General features: G+C 44.4%; 1 long non-coding RNA gene across 3 annotated transcripts in view; it reads left to right on the top strand.

Moving 5' to 3' along the window:
• LOC122544061 overlaps window positions 1–13314 on the top strand; it is a 43089-nt gene extending 29775 nt beyond the window's left edge. The window contains exons 2-4 of one of the 3 annotated variants that reach the window (XR_006310242.1): window positions 2796–2914; window positions 3650–3801; window positions 13010–13314. This is a non-coding gene — a long non-coding RNA (uncharacterized LOC122544061). Of the gene's footprint in view, window positions 1–2795; window positions 2915–3649; window positions 3802–5688; window positions 7013–7709; window positions 7998–13009 lie in introns of those variants that run through there. The other 2 variants (XR_006310241.1, XR_006310243.1) reach the window with 2 other exon arrangements.
• Window positions 13315–17534: the final 4220 nt, after the last annotated feature.

Below are 17534 nucleotides of genomic sequence, written 5' to 3'. Positions count from 1 at the left end.
TGCGTGCGCATGCATGTGAGAGAGAGAAACCACGCCTCTGTATGTATGTATATGCGCGAGAGGAAGACCATGCCTGTGTGTATGTGTGCACGCGTGAGACAGAGACACTGCCTGTGTGTGTGTGAGAAAGAGACCATGCCTGTGTGTGCGTGCATGTGAGAAACCATGCATGTGTGTGAGAGAGACCATGCCTGTGTGTGTGTGTGCGCGCATGAGTGAGAGAGAGAGAATGTGTGTGTATGTGTATATATATATATATATATATATATATATACACGTATGAGAAAGAGAATGAATGACTGTGTGTATCTGTGAGCGTCCATCTGGCTGCACAGTTTCAGCGCCAATGCTGTCACTCCATAACATGACTCGATGGAAACCACGTGTTTATATCCCTGCCCCAGTAATGATCCACAAACCATACACAGTCCCTCAGTTTCATTCGCTCATTCTCTCACGCGTGTAGACACACACTCTTGCACTCCACATTCAGTCCTTCACAAACACACACCCTCGCGTGCCATATTCAGTCCTCACACACACACACACACCCACGCACGCCACATTCAGTCCTTCACACACACACACCCTCTCATGCCACATTCAGTCCTTTACACGCACATACACTCTCACATACGCCCATGCAGACGTCCACACTGACGTGCACACGCTTGCACGCAGTCACTCTCAAATGCACATTCAAACAATTCCACACAGACTATCACAATCTCATACACACACTCTCTCTCACACATGCACTCCCATATACTCTCAGTCACACACACTCACATTCACCAACTCACATACTCTTACACTCACACACACAGACGTGGTCTCACTCTCCCTCTTTCAGACAGACACACACGTGCACACACACACACACACACACACACACACAACACACACACACACACACACACACACAGGCATGATCTCATTCTCTCACACATCAACCCCTGATGAAGGTGTGAGAAACAAAAGCTCACTCACTTTAATAATTTCAGTCCGAGACAAATATCTGAATCCGCCATTTATTTATACACCTATAGGTGGGTGCTTTGTCTCATTACCAGGTAAGGCAATGATAAAATGCACAGTATATCCCAAAAAACCCTTGCAATTTATACTGTTTTTTCTCATATGTTTTCCTTATTCCATTGTCTGTTCCCTGCTTCGCTTACGTCACAGATTTCCTTAAGACTTATCCCACAACTTCTGTTTATCCTGTCTTGTCCGTGACAAACTCTTATCTCTGAGTCCCATAAGGGTGTTTGACGTCAGTCTATTGTAGATTATTGATTAGGCATATATTTTCTTCTATCAGCATCTATTTCCATCCAGAGGCCACTTTGACCTCTTTAATTAGGGTTTGTTCCTGTGTCTCTGTGCAAGCGGGGAAAACAGATGTTTTCCTGTTTGCCCACACATCCACCATTGTTCTGTATTCACGTCTCATGCTAACATATCCTTTCTTTTTGCTGAATATGTATTTTCTCATTCCTGTTCTGTATCAGAATTTATGCTTGCAGAAATAACATTAATTCATTTATATCCCACAAAGGAGCAGCACTCCAAAAGTTAGTGCTTCCAACTAAACCTGTTGGACTATAACCTGGTGTTGTGAGATTTTTAACTTTGCACACAGGCATGGGCTCACTCTCTCTCTCTCTTTCTCTCACACACAGTCACGGTCTCACTCTCTCTCACACACTGAGATATTTCTGTGATGATACTTGAGTTCACTGACTCTCCCCGAAGACAAAACCAGTTCACAGTCCCCATGTCCTGTATGAGTATGCGTTTGTGTCCGTCCATGTCCGAGTATGTGCGTGCACGTGGCGGGGATGGGGGATGCACAGAGGAAGAAATGTCAGTATTGAGGGGCAGGCAAGTGATCTATGATTTAAATCCCAAACTCTGCCGATATTTCTGAGAAGTGGAAAGGAAATAAAAGATTAAAAATCAAGTTAGAAATGACTGCATATAGAGCAGGGCAAGGAGAGACAGGGACAGAGGGGCAGAGACAGACAGGCCAAAGAGAGACACACAGGGACAGAGTGAGAGCTAGAGCGAGAGTGAGACAGGGATAGCGAGAGTTAGAGTCTGGGAATCTCACATACAGCAGAAAAATCCCAAGAGATCCGCAGCAAATGTCCCCCTCTCTATTCCCAGCCTTGTGTGTGGCTCAGGGTGTCTTCCTACAGTTAGGCTCTGAGACACTAGTGCGGGAGTAATATTTAATATTTTCAAACTGTATCGACATGGCTTCAAAAAAAAGTTGAACCAACTGGGAATGGTAATGCTTTGCTGTCCCAGAATTAACATCTCAGTGGACAGTAAGATCCAACAAGGCTCCTGTCCTGTAAATTGACATCTCAATCACACAGCCCTCCCCAGGAAGCAAACTGACAGACGGTGCAATGTGTCAGAGAATACAGGGGTGGAGTCCACAAAACCCAAACCCAGAATAAACGTTGACAAGAAATTGGTCAGATTCATTCTCAAACCTTGTTCTCTGTCTTACTGAGAGCGAGCAGCTCTCCCTCTCTGGTTGAGAGAGAGAGTATCTGTATTTGTGTGCATGTGTTTCATAATGTTGCCAGCCTTTGGTTAATTGCTTTATGATTTTTTTGTATTTTGATGCTGCTGTGATGTTATGAAATGCATTTGGGATAGGGATGGGGAAAGGGTGGTAGGGTTGTGCTGTTACCTGGGATCTTGCTGTGTAATTTGGCATCAAACTGCTCTTGCTCCCCCAGCCATCCCACCTCATCTTTTCTCTCCTTTATCCCAAGGAACTTTTATTTGGAAAGCTGTGAAGTGAAGATCCAGGAAAGCCTTGGACAAGAACAACCTCCAGAGGGGGAGCACAGGCCTAAGGCCTGCTGGCCAGACTGCAGCCCGTGGGGCCCAGGTGAGTGGTGGTCTGTTTATTCCCCCGATGTTTCATCTCCTCTGGGGGCGGGGTGGGGTGTGGAAGCCAAGTTTGTCAGGGCCTCTGGTTAACTGCGCCCTGTCAGATTGTAGCCCTGTTGTTTTAAAACAGGTTTGAAGCCTGGGGTTAAAGTAACCGGGGCTTTGGGATTGTGACACAAACAGGTTAACGCCCAGGATCTGGCCAAAAATATCTGGCCGTCCAGAAAGAATTATCACACTGTCAGAGGAATGTAGCTCATAGAGAGGGCAGGATGGAAGAATTCGCCAGGGAGAGAAAGAGGGTGAGAGAAAGAGGGTGAGAGAAAGAGGGTGAGAGAAAGAAGTGAAAAATGGAGAGAGCAGGAGAAACAGAAGGAAAGAGAGAGAGAGGGAGAGGCATTGTGAGACTGTGAAATACCTGTAATGTTCGATTCTGGAGTGACAGGACATAATTAAACTGAACCAGCATCACAGAGGGAAATAAAAATGACCAGATTATGAAGCTACTGCAGTATTGTCATATGTGGGATCTTGCTGTGCGTCAATCGCCACAGTGCCATTGTTGCAGGCTTACACATTTCGAAAAGTTTTTCAACATGAAAACTCAACTCATTGCCCCACATGTTTGTGTTCGGATGTTGCTGACAGATTGTCTGCCTCACAGAGGGGAAAACCCGGGATCTTTCTGTGCTTTCTCTCTATAAAAGATTTTCTTGCTGTACCTTTCAAATAGAGCTGCTCGTTTCCTCCTAAAGGGATCTTTCCGGCCACTTGAGGATTTGAAAAGAGAGAGTTTGGGACCAGGAAACCTTTGAAGAAGAGCTTTCTCCAGATGGGGACCTGGTCCTGAGGCCTGTTTGACAGGCTGCACCCTTTGGGGCCCCGGTGAGTTTTGTCTGTGTATTACCCTGAGGTTTCATCTCCTCTCTCTGGGGAAGGAGCTGGCTTCTAATGGGACCTCTGGTTAATGGGGTCCTGTCGGATTGCGGTCCTGTCATTTTCAAAACAAGTTTGAAGCCAGGGGCTAAAGTAACTGGGGGCTTGGGATTTGACACAAAACACATCAATGCCCAGCGAGAATCTGACAGACAGAGGACTCCCCAAGGAGGGAATTAAAACCTTTAAATGAGAAACTCTCTCCAAAGACCCATTCTAATGTCAGACTAATGTGAGATGTGCATAGGCCAGGGTGATAAAATGAGAGAAATGCAGAAATAAGATGCAGGCTAGCCATTTCAATTCAATTCACTGAGTATCTGGGAAAGGGGGGGATCTATCTCTGCCTTTCCCCCTCTGTCCCCTTTATGAACCCTCTTCATTTTCTTTTGTTGAGTTTTCAAACAAATAAAAATTGGACAGAGGGAGAGAGACAGAGGGAGAGAAAAAGCGAGCGATAGAGTGACCCACAGTCAGAAACTGAATTGTGCAAGTACTAGAATTATTAGGATCTTGCGGTGTGAAAGTTACATGGAGAGGTTGTGCTTGTGGAGAGGGTGTTGCTAGCGTTGGGGGCCTGGGTGTTCTTGCTTGGGGCAAAGAAGAGGAAATAACCTAGGGTCCCACACCCTGCCTCTGGGATCTTGCTGTGGCCCCTCGGCCTGTGGGTCACCGCTTATACATCAGAGCAGCCTGTGTACAGGGCCCGGGCTCTGTTTGCTGATGGCCTGACAGTGGTTGGGGTGTATCATCCCCTTTCTCCAGCACAGACCACCCCCCAACCTTCCTTCCTCCAGAATGTCATATTGACGTGGCTAATGTCTACAGGACAGGGAGATAGGAACACACTAAATGGGAGGGAGGGAGGAGAGGACATTTCAATCAGAATGGAGGGGGTTTGACAGAGAGGGGAAGAGAGAGTGAAAAGGAACTGGTGAGGGCGTGTGCGGAGAGAGGAGACAGAGGGGAGAGAGCAAAGCGGGGACAGGGAAAGAGGGGGTTAGGGAGATGTCAGAAATGCAGAGCAAGTGAGAGGGTCAACAGAGAGAGAGGGCACGAGAGATATCAGAAATGGAGAGCGCGTGAGAAGGACAACAGAGAGAGCGCGAGAGCGAGGGAAAAGAAAGGAGGAAGTGTTTGGAATTTAGGTTTCATACCACTGTTATCCTGGAGACAGAGTCAAACCCTTAACCAGCATCAGATTAGATTAGATTAGATTAGATTATTTACAGTGTGGAAACAGGCCCTTCGACCCAACAAGTCCACACCATCCCGCCGAAGCGCAACCCACCCATACCCCTACATTTACCCCTTACCTAACACTACGGGCAATTTAGCATGGCCAATTCACCTGACCTGCACATCTTTGGACTGTGAGAGGAAACCGGAGCACCCAGAGGAAACCCACGCAGACACAGGGAGAACGTGCAAACTCCACACAGTCAGTCGCCTGAGGCGGGAATTGAACCCGGGTCTCTGGCGCTGTGAGGCAGCAGTGCTAACCACTGTGCCACCGTGCCGCCCACTGTGACACACAGTGACACACATGATTGTCTGTCATCACAGTGCTGCTTGTGGGATTTTGAAGTGTGTGTTTATTAATATTTCTACCTCTGGTCAACTGCTGTATGGTGATCACTTTGTATTCAAAGTTGCTGTGATGTTATGCAATGCAATAATTAAACTGAACCAGTATCACTGGTCAAGTGTGAGATTATGGAAGGCAGAGCGCAGTGGGATCTTGCTACGCTTTTGGTGCTACCACTGAATTTTATTTGAAATCAATTTGTATTTCTTTGTCGGTTTCCTCCCCACCACCGCCGCCAAACCCTGAAGTGGGGATTGGATCCGGGAGCTGAAACTTGGGACGGTGCAGGGACAGAGAATCAAATCCATTCTGCTGTGAGGAATCATCAGACAAGAGCCAGAACCAGACAGAGCGAGAGAATAATCAGAAACTGTCCTGTCTCCCTGTCTTTCATTTACACACTCTCGGAGAAAAGAGTTGTGGCGTTCAGTCTGTTTCTCTGGGATTTTTACCACAAGGGGCGAGTCCTGGGCTGGGAGAGGATAAAGGGGTAAACAGATGGCAAGGGAGCTGCTGCACAGTCCGATCCCACAGATGTGACAGACTCCCTCACCCACTACAGTTCCCATCTCGACCTCCGTGTACCCAATTCTCTGTCTGTTCCACAACTTTCCTTCAATCCCCATCCTTCCCATCTCTGCCCTGTTCACATTTCCCTGTAGATTCCCTTCCTACAACTCTCTGGATCCTCCCTCTTTCCTAGAACTGTTGGAATTGTTCACTCTTCCCCCACCTTTCTCTGTCTCTGTCAGCCCTGTGGGATCTTGCTGTTCCTGCCTGAGCCCACGTTACCTGCCTAATAGCATCACCCCGCGCGCTCCCCCCACCCGCTTCACTAGCTGTCTGTTGTATCTCTCTGGCTGCCCTTTGTCATTTTCTCGATGTTTTCTTTGTCTCTCCCAGTGAGTTCTCTCTCTATTCCTCTGTCCTCCTGTGTCACCCCCCTTGCCTCACCAGAGTGTTTTATTCTCTCTCTCTCTCTCTCTCTCTCTCTGTCCTGTTCTCTTTTCTCTGGGTTTTACACTCTCTTGTTTGTACTTTGATTGTGTCCCTGAGAGTCTATGTCCCTCTTTCATTGCCTAGGATCTTTCTGTCCATTGTCGTCTTTTTCTGGGTGTTTTTCTCTCTCTCTTTCCCTGGTTTCACACTCTGCCTTTCCCCCTGTTTCTTTAAGCAGTTTTCTCTCTTCCTACCTCTGTCTCTGTCTCTGTGTCTGTCTGTCCCTCACCTCGTTCTTTTCTCTGCCTCCTTCCTAGATCTATACCCCCTCCCTCCCTGTCCTGCTGTTCCTGTTCCTGGGGTAGGGTGCTGCACATGCTGTTAACACACTGGGATCTTACTGTTTCCTGTGTCTCCCATCGTCCAAACAGTGGGTGGGGGTGAGGGAGATAAAGCCCCTTTCTCACTGAGCCGAGGGTGGGGAGCAGTGCAGGAGGCGGTCTGGGATCTTGCTATGCATGAGACAGTCACACAGCTAGTCAGTGCACTACTCTGAGGCCCCCACCCCCTTCAGCTCAGGAGCTAGGGCTCTGAGGGGGGATTGAGGGCGGTATATTGTACACAATGGAGGCACAGAGGGGGTTTTAATATCCAGTATGGGGGTGCAGGGAGAAATGGCAGTGGGGCAGCTTGAGGGAGGGGCAATCAGTCCAGGACAAAGGTGGGGGGGGGGGAAATGTTTGGAGGAAAGTGCAGAGGTGGGTGGGTACAAAAAATCTAGGGGTGGGCAAAAATGCAGGGGCAGGAAAATAGGGCTGAGGTCAGGGGGCGGAAAGTTGCTTTATTGTGGCAAGCCCAAAAATGTTGTTAGCGACACTTTTTTTTGGAAAGAATCAAATTTATATTCCATACTCCTTCGGAATTTATGTCCAAATTTTCATTTTAATTGCATAACTTGGGTTAACTCTCCTTTATCTGGTTTCGTTGAAGAGATTTTGTTCTGGCACAATAATCCATGAAAACAGATAACAAATGCCAGGTGTTGAGGTAATTGTTAAGTACAGATACCAGTCGATGAAATCCTTCCTCTGCGATATTACATTCCTCTAAATTTAGTTCATTTATTTTATCACAGAGTCCAATGACATGGGACAACACTGCACAGTCAATATGGGTCAATTTCAGTCGAATAAATGTAAATGTTTCTGTAGGCCTCACTATGCTTCTACTCTGACCCTCGAACAGGTAGTGGAACGTGTTCAGGATTTTCCTTTTACAAATTTCACTCCTTTCACATCCAATTTGTTCTTTAATCTTCTCCTTCACCCAGTTAATCACTTGACGGATTGTCTGCTTATCAAGTAGACCCAGGAACTCCTCCAAGGGCTCAGCTGCCTGTCAGGAGGTGAGACCATCAATAAAACTGAGAAGTATCTCAAATCGCCCATCATCCTTACTGTGGGCTTCACTGAGGAGCTTCTTAATGCCCAGAGACTGGAATCAGGAATTGTGTGCGTCCAACTACAAACTCTTGGATGGTGAGATGTGGGAATGTGTAAACCACATCCTGGACAGAATCATCTCCAAAAAATTCCATCAGGAGCGCTGATAAGAACTGCGAAGCATGCAGGTTGTATTGGATCAAATCTCCATTTCTAAACACAATATTCTTCTCAGACACACCAGTGAAAGAAATCTCATCAAGCTTCAGGAACAGATCACAGGGGTCTCCGATCTCCCAGCCATGGTTTTTCAGAATGTTGTAAATATGGTAGGAATATAGTTGGGTGATGGTCTTGGGAACTTGCTGCTATTTCCTTTCTCTGTGTGAAGAAGGGACCCAGTGAGAGACTGAGGATCCAACACTATGAAGGATTGTAGCACATGGTGTACAGGATCTTGTTCGCCTCCACGTGTTTGAAAACAGCTGTTGCCACAACCTGATCCTCGAAAAACCTGCTGAAATATTCCTTCTGCTCATTCTCAACAAAGCCCAGGATTTCAGCCCAGACGCTGAGCTCAGTCTTTTCCAATAAATACAATGCAATGGGACAGCTGATCACTAGCACTGAATATCGAGGGAGCAGCTTGTGCTGGATTAAACTGTACACAATGTCAGATACATTACACCAGCACTCAGGATCAGTGCACATGAACTTCACTGTCAGAAATACTGTCCTTGAATTCATCCAAACCATCAAATATGAAGAGCAAACCCTCTGGGTTCTTCCTGAGTTCTCCCAGAACACTCCCAAAATAAGGATACTGATCCAATACCAGATTCCTCAGGTTTATCTGACAGTTGAAAATGTTCAAATCCTGGAATTTAAAACTGAATACAAATTGGAACTCTGGGTATATTTTCCCAGTGGCCCAGTCATAAATCATTTTTATACCACTGTTCATTTTCCAATTCCCGGGACTCCACTCACCACTGCTGAGCTTCCAGTGTTAGATTTCCGAGGAGAAAAATTGCGACAGAACAGTTGATCAGCTTGGATCTTTTCCACTTCTCTCCAGAGATGTTTTTCGCCACTGTTCATGGTCTCGGCCTCTTGCTATCAGTTCATGTTCTACAAGTTTCTGATCTCGAACAGTGGAAATAACTGTTAGCTCAGTGTATTGAACAACCAGACCCAGACGGAAAATCTTCACCTTCTCCTTTATTAGAACAGTGTTCACTCGCAGTGTTTCAGTTTGGACACGGAGCGTTTCCTTGCGTTTCTGTTGAGTTTCTTCAATTAGAGCAGAGTTAATGATTTAATAAAATCATTTAAGGTTTCATTCACATTTTCAATACAGGTGCATGTCAAAATTTTCTTAAATGTTTGAAATTGAACAATGACTGAACAATATTTCTTTGACTCAATACTTATTGAAAATGGGTTACTTTGTTTCAAAGTCAGTTAATGAAGTAGCAGATGCTAATCTTTAACCCATTACTGGATTTATTGACACACTGCAAGATTACAAATGTCTGCTTCCTTCCAAACACTCAGTATCCCGAAAGTCTCATTGTACATCTTCGGATTTCTTTCTAAGGGTGGGTTCATCCCACACTGCTACAAGCTTCAGCAATGGATAGAAGAAGGGCTCATGCCCGAAACGTTGATTCTCCTGCTCCTTGGATGCTGCCTGGCCTGATGCGCTTTTCCAGCAACACATTTTCAGCTCTGATCTCCAGCATCTGCAGTCCTCACTTTCTCCCAGCAATGGATAGGACAACAAGACAGGTCCCAAACAGACTGCATTGGGAATGAGGATCTAAATTAAGACCGAAAGGAATTAAAAGGTTAATGATTAACCTGCTTAGCCACGCTATGAATGCAGTCCGTTTGGTCCTCATGATCTGGCGTGGAACTTTTTGCTCAAGAGACAGGGCACACTAAAGTTAAGCAATAAAATAGACAATTCATCAAATGATCAATGCCTTAAAGAGACACTGTAGCAAAAATAAATCTTGAAAGCAAATTTAACAAGATTAATTTGAAATGTTGTTTTGAGGGATGATGATGTGCTCTAACGGTTGCAGAAGGCCTCAAGTGTATTGGAGAACATTTCCCAATCTGTCTCCAGCATCACCGGGTATAGATGGAAGCAGGAAACAGGGGTAAGACCCTCTCAACTGCCCACTGTCTGGACCTATTAATGGGCACCATGGGCAGGCTTAAGAGCAAGCTAAAAAGGAGATCCTTTGAACTGTCTGCCTTGCAGTGACCAAATGTCAGGAGTGTGGGTCTAAAGTGAAAGCAAAACTTGAGGAGTGATCCCCTAAGATACTGAAGCACTGTCAACATATACATGTGCAACTCTGGCCTAAGATATCAACGTTTCCCATTATAAATTCTTTTCATAGGAATGTTCAACAGTAGCATCCTAATTTCCTAGAAGACTTATTGACTTATTTGAGTATTCCAAAGGTCAGTTAAGAATCAACCAAACTGGTTCTGCAGGTTTGGAATCCCATATATACCAAAACAAGTGAGAATCAAATTTCCTTTCATAAAGGATGGGTGACCAATGGATTTTTTAAAATGACAATTAATGATTGTTTCACAATCGTTACCAAACACTTAATTTCAGATTTATTCATGGAACTTTAAGATCAGAATCTGATTCCTGAAGAAGGGCTTATGCCTAAAATGTTGATTCTCCTGCTCCTCGGATGCTGCCTGGCCTGCTGGGTTTTTACAGCACCACACTCTGGACTCTGATCTCCAGCATCTGCAATCCTCACTTTCTACAAGTCAGGAGTGTGATGGAATACTCCCCACTTGCCTGATTGGGTGCAGCTGCAACAACACTCAAGAAGCTTGACACCATCCAGGGCAAAGCAGCTTCTGCTTGATTGGCACCACATCCACAAGCATCTACTCCCTGCCGCCACCAGCCCAGCTCTCCCCGCAGTGACGCTCACTAGCAGCAGTGTATATTATCTACAACATGCACTGCAGAAATTCACCAAAGACTCTCAGACAGCACTTTCCAAACCCAGGACTACTTTGTTCTAGAAGGACAAGGCCAGCAAAGACGTGGGAACACCATCCCCTACAAGTTCCCCTCCAAGCCACTCACCATCTTGAGTTGGAAATATATTGCCGTTCCTACTGTTGCTCAGTCAGAATCCTGGAATTCCCTCCCTAAAGGCATTGTGGGTCAACCCACAGCACATGGACTGCAGCGGTTCAAGAAGGCAGCTCACCCCCATCTTCTCAAGGGGCAAATAGGGATAGGCAATAAATATTGGATGCAGCCAGCAACACCCACATCCCACAAATGAATTTTAGAAAGTTCAAAATTACGGACAACTTTGACAGGGTAGGGAATGCCCTACCTGAGAGAGTGGTGGAGGTGAATTCCATTGGAGGTTTCAAAACAGAGCTGAATATATATATTCGAAAGGGGTTAATTTAGAGGATTACAAACATAGAGCTGGAGTAGGGGACTGCTGGGTAGCTCTTTCAGGAGTCAGTACAGATGCAATGGGCTGAATGGCCTGTAACAATCAATGATTTTATGATTTCCTTGATGACTTTACATTAGATTCAAAAGTTATTTAAATTTAAACAAACCAGCCCTGTCCCAAAATGCTCCCCCCCCCCAAAAGTGTATCCACTCACAACTGATCAGCCATGCATGTTGAAGGGAATACTCTGGAATATGTTGAGCACCTCCTATTTCCTGCATTATTGCTCTACCTCCTGATGTTTTGAATTTGTAGAAATTTACCAGCCTGAACCTTGACCATAATCAGCAACTGATTCAAAGATAACTTGGCAGCACCTTCTCTCAAAAGAGCACCATGGGTGAGGAGATCCAACACCAGATCATTTACTCCAGCCCAGCCTTCTATAAACTACAGCAAAGTCAGCAGAGATCTCTGCAGGTCAACAATGTCCAAGTGAGAGAGGAGTGCTCATTCGCACACCCCTGTACTGCAATGAGACAGCAGCGTGTGAATCAGTGATTTATAAGAACACTGCTCAAATTCCATCAGCGCTGCCGCTGTCATTTCCTCTGGATTCAACAACAGAACTGTTAAACATTTGCTCGTATCCTGCTTATAGCCATATCCACAAGACTTTAGACAAAACTCTTCCAACTTTGTTCGAATGAGCCAAATGTGTTTCCCCGTCAGGTCTTTCTCAACTCTCTTTCTCAGCTCCCAAATGGCCAATTCCAGGGAAGGACAAAGTAAAAAGCTTCAATGTTTCTAGCACCATGGAGTCACAGTTTCAGAAAAAGGAGTGAGATACAGAGGAATCTCTTCATTTAGAGTGTAGTGAATCTTTGGATCAGTTGCTGATTATGGTCAAGACACAGGCTAGTAAATTTCTACACAATCAAAACATCAGGAGATAGCGCAATAATGCAGGGAAATGAAGTTGAAGATCAGCGTGATCCCTTCGGACAGAGGCAAAGGGCTGAATACTCTTTTCCTGCTCAGATTTCTCATGTCCGTAAATCTGCGAGAGAGGCAGAATGTATGGAGGGAAATACCAGAAACACAAAAGAAATTTTAAGATACAATTTGATTGTTTAATAAAAAAAACTTGGTGTTTACTTCCCTGTTGAGCAATGTCCTATCTATGTTAGTTTTTGTTTGTAACAGTGCAAGTCTGAAATTGCAATTCTTAACTTTTGGTTCACTTCTATTGCTGGCTGGTAAATTCATTTCTCTCTGAAAATACATCAGTCTCTATAGCGATCATGGACTATTTCACAAGCGCTTGATCAAATTAAATAATGCAGTATATAAATTTTCATGGGACAAACATCAGAAATCATATGAATAGTAGTTGCAGACAGAGCTGTTGAGAGTTAAGGACTGTTCTAAAATACACCAACTCCTAGTTTCTCCTCAGTGTAGTTTTGATTTGCAGATTGTGAGAAACTTGAAACAAACGTCTGCAAAGAACACACTGATTGCATTTCATCACTTAACTTTAAGGTGATTAGATAGTTCGGATGCATCTCTGAATATTCATGGAATCAAAAGAATCGAAACCTATGTAAACAATTTATATTTTATGAAATAATATGTTATTTATCATAGCAATTCTCTAGTGTTTGAATCTGAAATTAAATTCACTGAGGTTTTACTGTACCATGTTCCTGTATTTCTTTCAGTATTTTCTCCAAATTTGGGACCCCATGGTGCATTTTCACAAAAGGATCCCCACATCACTCTTTGGGCCTGAGAACTTTTCTCCATCACCAGGTTTAGCAGAAGATTGGAACTCACAGTCTGGTTTCCCTTCTCTGAGAGCTCAGCGATTTCCTGTAAAGAATAGTCATAAGTACATTGAGTAGCTAAGTGCATGATAACCACAGAAAATGTGTGGAAATGATTTGCCCAGTAATGGGATTCTTTGGCTGTTTAAGGTTCCAGTGTTAGACTGGGATGGACAAAGTTTAAAAGAAAAATCACAACACCAAGTTATAGTCCAACAGGTTTATTTGGAAACACAAGCTTTCGGAACGTTCCCACCTGATGAATGAGCAGCACTCCAAAAGCTAGTGCTTTCAAATAAACCTGTTGGGACTATAACCTGGTGTTGTGTTATTTTAAATTTGGCTGTTTAATGCGCCGTATTCGATTGAGTAATTCTAAATATGAGCTGAAAGTTCTATAATTGAGTGAAATTAAATTTGAAGCAAAATATCAAATATTATTTCAGGTAAGTAAGGAATTATTGAAAATCTGCATGAGTTTTACCTACATATTGCTCTGCTCAAGTGTCCAAGATGACATCAGACTGTTGACTGACAATAACATCCACTTGTTTCTCTTACTCACTTCAAAACATGGGATTCACTCAGAAATAGAACAACTCAGAACTCAAACACAGTCAGGAAGGGAATATTCTGAATGAAGGAATCATGGAATGTTACAATACAGCAGGAAGTCTTCCAACCTTGCACTGTGTCAACTCTACAAGAGCAGAAATTCACATCATAGAATCATACAATAGATGAAAGGATCTTCAGCCCATTGAGTCTGTCCCAACAAAAAAAACTGCTCCACATCTGCACCAGTCCCAATTTCCAGAGCTTGACCCATAACGTTAAATGTTATGATACTTCAAGTGCTCATCCAAGTACTTTCTAAAGATTGTGCTGTTTTCTGACTCAACTACCATCCGAGGCCGTTCTTTCCAGGCTCCCACCACCATCTGGGTGACATTGATTTTTCTCAAATCCCCTCTCAACTTCCTGCTTTTCACTTGAAAAGTATATTCTCTCATTATTATAGCTTTAAATAAGGGGAAACAGTCGCTTCCTATCCACCATGCTGTTATGGACCAGGTCAGACCCCCTCAAAACATATCAAGAAGTTAGCCCAGACCCTACATTTGCTGGTTGTTTTAAGCAGGCGTAATGTGGATATTCCAGGAGGGATGCAGTCGGTCAAACAACTTAGTTTTAAACAAAACAGAATTTATTTTAAAAGATTACCGAATGAAACATAAAACAAAAGAGAACAGAACATTGAATAACTTAACCTATCTGAAAACCCAACAGATCATCCCAACTAAATGAAGCTTTTCCACACACTTGCAACAATCCCATAAACACCCTATGGCACAAAAGGTAAAATCAAACACAGGGTCTTACAGGAGAGAAGTCAGCAAGAGAGTACCGGCCTGGACCTGATTCCTTGGGTCCAGCAGCTTCTAAACACAACTGCTAAAACCCAAACCAAACTAGTGATTAGCTGAGCTGGGAGAACCGGCCATTCCCCTTTCATTGTGCAAGTGTTTATTTTTGCAAAAACTTGAAAGCCTGTTGCTTAATGCCGTATCTGTTAGGTATAATCAAACTGGCCCTAAAGCCCATCATCTTAGAATTTTCAGAGCCTGCACCTTATATGATCTCTCCGAAAAATAGCCAAGGACAATATAACGTTGCGAAAGGAGCAGCTTCGTCACACTGAGGGGGGCTAAATAGGCTGGGGCTGTCTTCCCTGGAGCGTTGGAGGCTGAGGGGTAACCTCAGAGGTTTATAAATTCATGAGAGGCATGGATAGAATAAATAGACAAAGTCTTTTCCCTGGGGTGGGGGGTGGGAGGGGGGAGGGAGTCCAACACTAGACAGCATAAATTGAAGGTGAGAAGGGAAAGATATAAAAGGACCTAAGGGGCAACTTTTTCACACAGATGGTAGTGCGTGTATGGAATGAGCTGCCAGAGGAAGTGGTGGACTCTGGTACAATTGCATTATTTAAAAGGCTTCTGGATGGGCATATGAATAGGAAGGGTATAGCGGGATATGGGCCAAGTTCTGGCAAATGGGACTAAATTAGGTTGGGATATCTGTTCAGCATGAACGAGTTGGACAAAAGGGTCTGTTTCCGTGCTATACATCTCCATGATTCCATGACTGTCCATGGTGCTCATGTTCTCATATACCTCTATCAGGAGCCTTAGCTGCTGTAAAGAAAAAGCTGAGCTTATCCAGTTTCTCTTCACCACCGAAATGCTCCATCCCAGGGAACTCCCTGGTTAATCTCCTCTGCAGCCCCTCCAGTGCAATACCATCATTTTTATAGTGTGGGGGCCAGAACTGCCACTGTACTCCAGATATGGCCCAACCAAAGTCCTGTACAGCTTCAATATGACCTTCCTGATAATATCTGGCAGAATTGACAATTGTACACAATCTGTTTTTTTCTTAATAGATCTTGAAATGGTTAAAGCTGAAAGGATTAAATACAGATTCAGTGAGAAGCATTTGTTGTAAAATAAAAAAGTGTTTGTTCAAAATACATTGGCAAAGAAATAGGCCACAGAGTGAGAGGTAAAAAACAAGGATGGATTGAAGCCACACTGTTGGTGTCAGTCTGATAAGAAGCAGAAGGACAATGAGGTCTTGAGTTGGCTGCTTAATTTGGACGGCTTTGCAATGCAGAATGACACCAACAGTGTGACTTCAATCCCCACACGGGCTGAGGTTACCACGAAAGACTCGCCATCTCAATTTCTCCCCTCCACTGAGGAACTGTGACCCTCAGGTCAAACCACCACAAGTTGTCTTTCCCTAACTGGACAGCATCCCTATAGTCTGGTAAGACTACAGTGACTTTACCTTGCCATAATATACTGTGGGAAATGAATAACATCGGCTTACAACTTGTGCATATTACAAATGGAATGTGTAAGGTGCATAAGAGGTGAGGGCATGCAGATTTTTTCTAAGAGTTCAGTCTACCAAACGTTTAAGACCGGCTCACTTTGTGTACAGACATAGACAATTGTAACCTTGTAGTGATTGGAACCAGTTTGACCTCTTTGACTATCACATTCTTGATTAGGGTTGTTAACCTGAGCTAACAAGGAAAGTCGACGTGGACTAACTTCACCAGGAGATTACAATCTCCTCAATTCGATGGACTGACTCTAAGCTGGCTGGCCACAACCAGTGTACTGTGTGAGCTAGTGAACTGAAGGATGACTTAGAGTCATAGATTCAGAGATGTGCAGTTTGGAAACAGACTCTTCAGTCCAACCTGTCCATGCTGACCAGATATCCCAACCCAATCTAGTCCCACCTGCCAGCACCCAGTCCATATCCCTCCAAACCCTTCCTTTTCATATACCAATCCAAATGCCTCTTAAATGTTGAAATTGTACCAGCCTCCACCACTTCCTCTGGGAGCTCATTCCATACATGCACCACCCTGTGTGAGAAAAACTTGACACTTAGGTCTCTTTTATATTTTTCCCCTCTCACCCTAAACCTATGCCCTCTAGTTCTGGACTCCCCGACCCCAGGGAAAAGACTATCTATTTATCCTATCCATGCCCCTCAATTTTGTAATACTCTATTAAGGTCACCCCTCAGCCTCCAACGCTCCAGGGAAAACAGCCCCAGCCTGTTCAGCCTCTCCCGGTAGTTCAGATCCTCCAACCCTGGCAACATCCTTGTAAATATTTTCTGAACCCTTTCAAGTTTCACAACATCTTTCCGCTAGGAAGGAGAGAAGAACAGCACACAATATTGCAACAATGGCCTAACCAATGTCCTGTACAGCTGCAACATGACTTCCCAACGACTGTATCAATACTCTGACCAATAAAGGAAAGCGTACCAAACGCCTTCTTCACTATCCTGTCTACCTGTGACTCCACTTTCAAGGAGCTATGAAGCTACACTACAAGGTCTCTTTGTTCAGCAACACTCCGTAGGACATTGCCATGAAGTGTATAAGTCCAGCTAAGATTTGCTTTCCCAAATTGCAGCACCTCGCATTTATCTGAATTAATCTCCATCTGCCACTTCTCAGCCCATTGGCCCATCTGCTCCAGATCCTGTTGTAGTCGGAGGTAACCCTCTTCGCTGTCCACTACACCTCCAATTTTGGTGTCATCTGCAAACTTACTAACTGTACCTCTTATGCTCGCATCCAAATCATTTATGTTTTGGATGCGAGCACCTATCCTTGTGGCACTCACTTGGTAACAGGCCTCCAGTCTGAAAAACAACGCTCCACCATCACCCTCTGTCTTCTACCTTTGAGCCAGTTCTGTATCCAAATGGTTAGTTCTCCCTGTATTCCATCAGATCTAACCTTGCTAATCAGTCTCCCATGGGGAACCTTGTCGAATGCCTTATTGAAGTCCATATAGATCACATCTACTGCTCTGCCCTCATC

The sequence above is a fragment of the Chiloscyllium plagiosum genome, chromosome 46 (genome assembly GCF_004010195.1).
Source record: "Chiloscyllium plagiosum isolate BGI_BamShark_2017 chromosome 46, ASM401019v2, whole genome shotgun sequence".
Lineage (NCBI taxonomy): Eukaryota > Metazoa > Chordata > Chondrichthyes > Orectolobiformes > Hemiscylliidae > Chiloscyllium > Chiloscyllium plagiosum.
This window is presented reverse-complemented; position numbering and strand designations above follow the sequence as displayed.